Here is an 8,783-nt window from a genome sequence, read left to right as displayed (position 1 = left end):
AAAAAGAAAATAGAAAAGACTAGAAAGAATGGCACAGAACGTTAATAATGTTCCCAACAAAAATCTGAATTAGGGTAATGAGGGTAATGCTGCAGTTGAGGCAGACCCACCTTTAAGGGACTATGTACTCCCTACTGTTACAAGGATACACTCTAGTATTTGCCAACCTACTGTCAAGGCGAATAATTTCGAGATCAAGCCTTCAATCATACAAATGGTTAAGAATTGCATTCAATTTGGGGGGCTACCTAATGAGGATCTGAACCTTCATATTACCAACTTTTTGGAGCTATGTGCTACTTTCAAAATGAATGGAGTAAGTAATGATGCAATCTGTTTAAGGCTATTTCCGGTTTCCTTGAGAGACAGAGCTAAAAGTTGGTTGATTTCGCTACAAGCCAACTCCATTTTGACATGGGAGGACCTTGCCCAAAAATTCCTCGCTAAGTATTTTCCTCCTGCTAAAGCAGCCCAGATTTAGAGGTAAAATAAATAATTTCTATCAATTTGAAGGGGAATCATTATAGGATGCTTGGGAAAGGTTTAAAGAGTTTCTTCAGAAATGCCCACATCATGGTATCGTGAAATGGACGTTGGTGCACACTTTTTATAATGGGCTGAGGGGAGACACAGGGACTATAATAGATGTAGCAGCGAGTGGAACATTTATAAGCAAAAGTGCTAACGAAGCATATGAGCTCTTGGAAGAGATGGCCATGAATAACTATCAATGGCCAACTGAGCGAGAAAATAAGAAGGTGGCGGGAGTTCTAGAAATTGATCCTATTGCTATGCTCACCGCTCAAATTACTTTGTTGACCAAGCAAATGCAACAACAAGATAATATTTCAACTCAAGCGATGAAACTACAACCTGCCCCTATTATTTGTGAGACATGTGGAGGCCCTCATCTCTTTCATCAATGTCTAGCAATGGGTTCTTATTTAGTAGATGATATTACACCTGAAAAGGTGCAAGTTATTGGTGATTACCTGAGACAACCAAATAACAACCCATACCCCAACACTTATACTCTAGCATACAAGAACCATCCAAATCTGTCATGGAGTAATAATCAAGGGCACCAATCATAGTATCATCCAAATCCACCTCAATATCCTCCAAATAGACCATCCTATGGACTCAATCAAAGACCCTTTTATGACAATCAAAGGCCACAAATGCCATAGCATCAACAACCACCGCCTCAAGTGACTAAACCAGAGGTACCGGCTGATTTATTGAGCTAACAGAAACAAGATCCTCCATTCGAAGCTTAGAAACACAAGTTGGCCAACTTGCAAAGCTAATGGTGGACCGTAATCAAGGGGCTTTACCTAGTTCCACCGTGGTGACTCCCAAAGAGCAATGTCAAGCTGTCACTTTGAGGAGTGGGACTAAGTATGATGGGCCTACAATGGATGGCAAGGGAAACACTACAAGAAAAAATAGTATTCATAACACTTAAAAACTGCTAACCGGAAGTATTCATAACACTTCTCAAAACGCTAATGTAGCCCCTGTTATTAAAAGTCCCGTCTTTTCTATAACAATTTTTTAATGTTATGTTAAATGTTATCTTAAAGTATTCAATAACACATTTTTGTTGCTTTCATATTAAAATAATAACGTTTAGTTAGAATAATTGGTTATAAATTTGAAGTTTTATCTTAAACTTTTTGCATAACACTTTTCAACTGTTATAATTGATTATTTTGATAGCGTTTTTAGTTTGTTATATTATATAAATCATAACATTTTGTTACACTTATAATATGTATCCAAAACAGCCATAAATGCCATATTAAAGGTCCAGTAATAAAATTTTGTTATTTTAGTCTAGATAATACGTTTTTAATTGTGTTGTGTAAGGATAATTATAAGTTTTTTTAAAATGAAAAGGTTTTTATTATCATATTAGGATAAAAAAATATCAAAATTAATCACAAAATGAAATATTAAATAGATTGATAAACCATAAGTATTACATTAAACACGAACTAATTCAAACCATGACTGTGGCTACTTCATGAGATCTTAGTTCTAACTTAAGTTTGAAAGCATACATAATAAAGTTCTATAATCTTGAACATCTTTTACTTAAAAAATGAAAACAAAAACATAGCAAGATACACAAAAAGTAAACCATGAAACTTGCTCCATCCTTCAATTCATCATCCATTGTGCACTTATCTTTGTTGTGGGTTGATTTGCTTATTTGCATAAGAATTTAAATAATTAATGCTTAAACTTAAAGTTAATAGTAAACTAAAAGAGTACATAAAAAAAAGTTAATTACCTAATTATGACTTTATCAGCTAGCCATGCAATTATACTACCTATAACATCTTCTATAGTAGGCATAACTCCTGAAGGCCTCCACAGAAATGCATCATTCTTTCTCACAAGATCTATCCCCACTTTCATAGCACTAGGCCCAAGAGGAACATGGTGAACCTCATCATTTGGGTCACTTGAAACAAAATAGCCTTCTACAATAATTTCACCAGATCCAAATGTGTGATTCTTGACACTCTAACAATATATCAATAAAACAAATTCACCATCAGTAAGAAGTAAGTGATTTTATATTGAATTATATAAGTTCTAAATTTTATCATTTTCATGTAATTAGTATCATGATTAATGTAGGGGGAAGGAACATGAGAATGTGATTGAACATTGTTTGATTGCTCCTCACTCTGAGCAAATGTATTCTATTTACAAGTAAGATAACAAAACATGAATTCAACATCAAAATTAAAAGAAGAAAATACAAAAGTAAAGACAAACCTAAAAATTAAACATGAATATTAGTTATTATTATATGAAGAGAATAAACAATACTTTCAATCACTGATGTGACAAAAATATCCCAAAAAAATTAAAGAATGAACATAACTTTACCACTAATTCAGCCACATAAAAATTAAAAGAATAAATTGCAATTCAACCTACACTAACTCAGCCACAATACTTTCAGTCACTATCTCTTATTTGAAGTACCAACAAATGATTGTTTTCTTTCAGTCAAAATATTCAAACAACGCACAAGTTTCCTTCCTTATCTCGCCGCAGCACACAAATTTCTCAGATCCTACTTCACTAAGACACACAAGTTCTCAACCTTCCGTTATCACTGCAACACACAATAATAATCTCAGGACCTACTTCACTATGGATGAATATCTAAGATATTCAAACTCTTCTAACATTTGCATAATATTATAACATAAACAAAAGTAAGAGAAGATACCTCTTGCAAACTGTTGGAAATAAAGTTTCCTTCCAATTTAAAATCCAATGAAGCCACTAAAATGAAAGCAAAACTCATACCAATTAATAAACTATCAACATCAATAGACAAATTAATTGAGATAATGTAAGAAAATGTGTTAAGAAAAAAAATCAAACTATAAATTTTTATATTATATCCTGTTGGAAATCAATCTAGATATATATTCTTAGTAAAAATAAGAACAAAGGAGCTAGCATCAAGCCAATAGAAAAGCATCCCGACTAGGTCGGCACCCAACCCTAAAAGATATCACCTAAACCATATCCATTCTATTAAAATAACTATAAATACAGAGTTTAGGATCACAAATATAAAATAAACACTCAAAACAAGATACAAGAAATAAATTACTCAACAACACTTTCATTGTTCGAGAAAAAGCTATTTTGAGCAAGTAGATCTTCTCTCAGTCTAATCATGAAGTAATGAGCTTATTAAGAACTATTGACCAAATAAACACCTGAAATCTTGGAGAAATATGGGCCTTCCAGAATCAGGTCATAAAATTAAAAAGAATTATAAGAACACTGTATATATGCACACCTCAAACACAGATATCCTTGCAACATGAGGTCCATCTTTTTCCAAAAGAAGCTTTTTTTCCTGTATATTAAAGACATGATTTTTTAATGAGGAACAAAAGGAAAGAGAATATTCATGAACTTGGACAATTTTTTTAACATCCTATCTTATATTTATTTGTTCAGTAAGAAACATAAATTTTACTAAACTAAAAAAATTCAAAATATAGTCAAGAGGAGCAATATGTCAGATTACCAGTCGCATAGAAAATTAAAATAACATATAAAAAATGAAGATAGAAAAAGACAAGAAACATCAAATTGCAAAGGGTTCTTCCTTTAAAAAAAATTAATAAAAATAAAAAAACCATCAGCCCATAGAATAGCTCAAAACTAAACTCAAAGTGGAAATCCCAATCTGCAGTGACAAATGTAGAATCTTTTTCTGAATATTAAAGCTTATTTTTCTTTAACAAAGAGCGGAACTGGTTAATTGGATGAGAGAGAGGGAAGTAAAAAGTGAGACTATAAACAAAGGATATAAAGAAGCATGATTCTATAAACTCCATATGTATTTAATGATAATTTGCAGCACTCGTGTATTCTATCACAACAGTATAGATCTTAAAGTGAATTTACTGATCAAGTAAATTTCTGGTATTTAAAGACATATTTTTGTTCATTTCATGAATGAAACTAACATCTTTGACTAAATGGAAAACTCCAACAATATCTAACTCATAATCGAAACTCTCAAAATCATTTCATAGTTTTTTTTAAAAAAAAGAGACACATGCATTTGTCTTAGACTGACCCCCTCTAAAAGTAAGGATAAAAAAAAAAAAAAAAAGACAATTTGCAAGGCTGATTGTAAGGAGAGGACATGGTGAGCAATACTCACAGAATTCCAGACTAGTTTGTCTGTCCTGCATCAACAAAAAAAGAAAAGGGGAAAGGTTAAACTCTATAATAAGCTTAAAAATTCTTAGACATTGAAAAACTTTATACTTTTATTGTTGCCATTGGGTTTACACAAGAATAGACCAATAATTATTAATATAAACAAAACCAGCAGAGCAACAACTAACCCATAAAAAAACCATTACCAAAACCAGATGTTTATGACACAAAAATCGTCCATTACCTAATCCTATTCTTCAGCTTCAAATGATCAATTTTTTTGTAAATTTTCTTGCGACTCACAATTAACATAAGTTACATTTTCTCAAACCTACCATTTCCAATTTGTGATATGAATAACCTCATTTAATTTTTAATTTTCATCATTTTGTACATCAACAATGTTATGGGACTAAGAACTTAGTAACTTAGTAATATAATCAGAATTTGGTATTATTCCATTGTATGCACTACTAGGAAACAAGGAAATTGTTAAAGTAACTGGACCTATGTAATTGTGGCATGATTAAATTACCAAATTTAAAAAAAATAGACCAACAGTAGCAACAACATAGACCAACAGTAGCAGTAAAAAACAACACAAACCAGTAACAAAATACACCAAAGCCAATAGCAAAATACATATTCTATGCCATTAAACCAGTAGCTTGTATGCCATTACACAAGTTCAAATTATAAGAATAAATAAAAATGAGATCAAGAAAAAGCTCAATATGGAATATAATAATATTTTCTAGTTATAAATTAAAACAGATACAGCTGGTACAGACAAAGAACTAAATCTAAACATCTCACAAAGTGTACATTATACATGTTTTTAATAATTTCAAAAAGTAGAAGCAGCAACACACACATGGTTCTTTGAGGTATTTTCACAAACACATGGTTTACATTGTATCAGTTTAATTGAATAATTACATATGATCAACACTTAAATCTCATCAATAATGAATACATTAATATATACTCAATAATAGAAAAGAACAAGAAATCAAATGCACAAAGTAAGATCTTGAGATCATTTCAATCTATCTAATCCTCGTCTTCATATATTTCAATGATAAGAAAAAAAAATTACAACTTTATACCCAACTTGTTTCCTTCTAATTTATCAGTCAGAAATGATAATTTTATTCATTCTTTTATGTTTTTTACCTTATATTTTTTAATCCAACCCAATTTCACATTCCAAACATGACCTAAAAATACTGATGTTGTGCTTCTTGTAATGTTCGATTTGTCTCCAGATACATTTATGCTTATTTTTATAAGAATTGCTCAAACCATATAGGAAATTAGATACTTCAACAAAAATCATGAAAAAGATGGCCTACAGTTGTGTTGAACAAGTCTAATGGTCAACCAATTAAGCAAACAAAATTTCTTTATGATTAATCATTCAGCATACCTTTTGGACCCGATTTGTCAATCTTGTCATTGAACTTTTTAGTCTATGCACTCTATCCAAATTGCGGCTGCTAATCTGCATGTTACTAAAATTACTATCTCAAGAACAAAGATACATGTTTTAAATAATTTTCCTCCAATAATAATAGTAATAAGAATTACACCAGACACTAAGAAAATATTTAAGGCTTTATACTACAATAGCATTAAATTTCACTTCATAAAACGTATATTTCTCGAAAAATCTTTCAATCTTTTTGCTCACATAGTGTTTTTAAATCTGTTTGAACAAACAGAGCATCTTTGCAGTTTATATTATAATCATGCTATGAAATCAGAATCATGCATTACAGTTTCTTACAACTCCCACTATCATCTTAGACAACTCTATTGTTCATAACTTAAGAAAACGATCGATTTGGCTCTAGCAATGGAATACACTCCTAGGCCAGAAAGAGCATAGGCTAAAAACCTTTCAAAATGGCACATAAATTATGGTCACTTATATTCAACTTCTTATGTTTTGGGCAAAGGAACTACTTTCTATTACCTTGGAGGTCAGCTCATCTAAAGCTGGATAAGCTTCAACTTCCAATTTTCTTCTGCGAGCATCAAGACAACTACAAATAGCTTCTAGTGCAACTTTTAAGGCCCAGAATTCGAATGGAAACTTTGCATTGCATAACTCAAGGTATCCAAAACTATCAGAAATATTAAGCTTAAGTGATAATCTAAAATGATAACAAGAAAGCACAGATAGCTTAATACACAAAGAAAGCACTATATAAGTATTCTAACACTTGTTCTAGCAATGCCACATTCAAGGTTCAATGTAAGCACAAGAACTAGACAAGGAAACTAAGCATAAAATCATAATTTCGTTATGGATTGGCATACCATTTTCTTCGCTGGTTTTGGTTTCATCACCCCTGAGGCTTTCTCTTCTTCTTCACCATGGCCTTTAGGACTGGCGCTTGTTAAAGGTAAACGTCTTTGAAGTTCCTCTAGAATGGGGATTACATTGTCATCGAATGGATCTCTAAGCAGCACCTATACCAAATGTTTTGTCTCTAAGTTCAGTTCAGTTCATTTTACTAGAAAAGCACTCTAAATATGCAACACATAACTCAAAACTTTTTTTTTTTGCAACAATCACACAACTCAAACAAAATAAACATATGAAGATTGAACTGTTCAATTGGAAAACAAACACTAAGAAGACCCCACCTCAATAATTTTCTATATTGGTGTTCATAATGCCTACAACAATGCATACCCCTGTTAAAAGGAAAACTACACCAGCAAACCAGAAAACAACACCAGACAGCAGTGAGAATAACTCACGAACCCAATCCCAAAATCAAAATGTTAAGTTGCTCTGACACATGGGGATCGATTACAAGATTCAAAAAATAAAAGAGGTAGACAAAGACAAGTGTTAAAAAGGGTGAACTATCGAGCTAAACCATTGGAAGTCCTAACATTTGTTGGCCTAAGCGGAATAACGACACTCAGTATATATATATATATTTATAAATATATGATATGCACAAAAACGAATTAAGAACAAGAAATTTTCAAACAAGTTCTTTAACACGCAGCAAGAACCAACATTTTCACAACATTTGTGCTCTCAAAAGTTTCTCTCTTAACACATAAAAGCTCTTTGCTCTTTCTTGTATTCTAATGCTTACAACCTCTCTAATTTTTTTCACTATATCCTCTCTATTAGAAATAATTCCAACACAAACAAATATATGTATTGATATATTCAAATGTTTTCTTGATATTAAACTGAAATCTAAAAAAATAAAAGGAAAAGAAAACTCACAGAGAAGTACGACTTCTTGAGCAGCTAGGTTGCTTGGGTTCTTGCTTCAGCAGGGGCGTCGTCAATAGTGCTTCAGCGACTCAACGAAAGAGAGTGGCGAGAGACTAAACTGTTTCTGTAGGCTTAGTCATGGTTTTACAGTCAAACTAGAGAGTATAGTCATGAGGGAGAGAGAGCTGAGAGACTGTGACAGAGAGATAGAGAGAATGAGAGACTAGGTGTTAGAGAGAAAAAAAAAGCAGAGGAGGCGTGATTAGGGTAGGGTATAAGCATTTTTTTTCATCTGCTTTTTCTTTTGTCATTTTCATTTGGCGCCTAATGAATGTTTCATTTGCCGCCTCTTTTATTTAATAGCATAACAATAGCACTTCTAAAAATTTGTAATATTTTAATGTAATATTTAGGCAAAATTCTTGTAGTGAAATAAGATAGATGATCAAAATGTTACTAGTCCAGCACAAGAGGAGGTTACTAAAGACCTTCCAAAGAAAGAGAAGTCGAAATACACCGAACCTACACCAAAGATTCCTTATCCTCAGCGATTCCGAAAGGCCAATCTTGACAAACAATTCTCCATATTTCTCGTGGTATTTAAGAAACTTCACATTAATATTCCCTTTGCTGAGGCTCTTGAACAAATGCCTAGTTATGTGAAGTTTATGAAAGAGATATTTTCTAATAAGAGAAAAATGGAGGATTATGATATTGTGACCTTGACAAAAGAGTGTAGTGCAATTATTCGAAAGAAACCTCCTCAAAAGTTAAGAGATCCAGGTAGCTTCACTATACCTTGCACAATTGGGAA

The 8,783-nt window shown here is 32.1% G+C and overlaps 1 long non-coding RNA gene and 1 other non-coding gene across 4 annotated transcripts; both read right to left on the bottom strand.

Annotated features, from left to right (window-relative positions):
- Window positions 1-473: 473 nt before the first annotated feature.
- Window positions 474-580, bottom strand: LOC133833538 (small nucleolar RNA R71). The gene has a single exon (XR_009892914.1). It is a non-coding gene; the product is annotated as a small nucleolar RNA R71 (small nucleolar RNA).
- Window positions 581-1,945: 1,365 nt separating this feature from the next.
- Window positions 1,946-8,251, bottom strand: LOC133830406 (uncharacterized). 3 transcript variants are annotated; one of them, XR_009892035.1, is made up of 8 exons: window positions 7,979-8,250; window positions 7,045-7,197; window positions 6,149-6,223; window positions 4,721-4,745; window positions 3,842-3,901; window positions 3,257-3,312; window positions 2,300-2,535; window positions 1,946-2,213 (listed from the first exon to the last, which is right to left on the bottom strand). It is a non-coding gene; the product is annotated as an uncharacterized LOC133830406 (long non-coding RNA). The 3 variants fall into 3 exon arrangements; XR_009892034.1 differs by lacking the exon at window positions 1,946-2,213 and adding an exon at window positions 6,698-6,848 and having other exon boundaries at window positions 2,230-2,535; window positions 7,979-8,251; XR_009892033.1 differs by lacking the exon at window positions 1,946-2,213 and having other exon boundaries at window positions 2,230-2,535.
- Window positions 8,252-8,783: the final 532 nt, after the last annotated feature.

This window comes from Humulus lupulus, chromosome 4 (assembly GCF_963169125.1).
Source record: "Humulus lupulus chromosome 4, drHumLupu1.1, whole genome shotgun sequence".
NCBI classification, from domain to species: Eukaryota; Viridiplantae; Streptophyta; class Magnoliopsida; order Rosales; family Cannabaceae; genus Humulus; species Humulus lupulus.
This window is presented reverse-complemented; position numbering and strand designations above follow the sequence as displayed.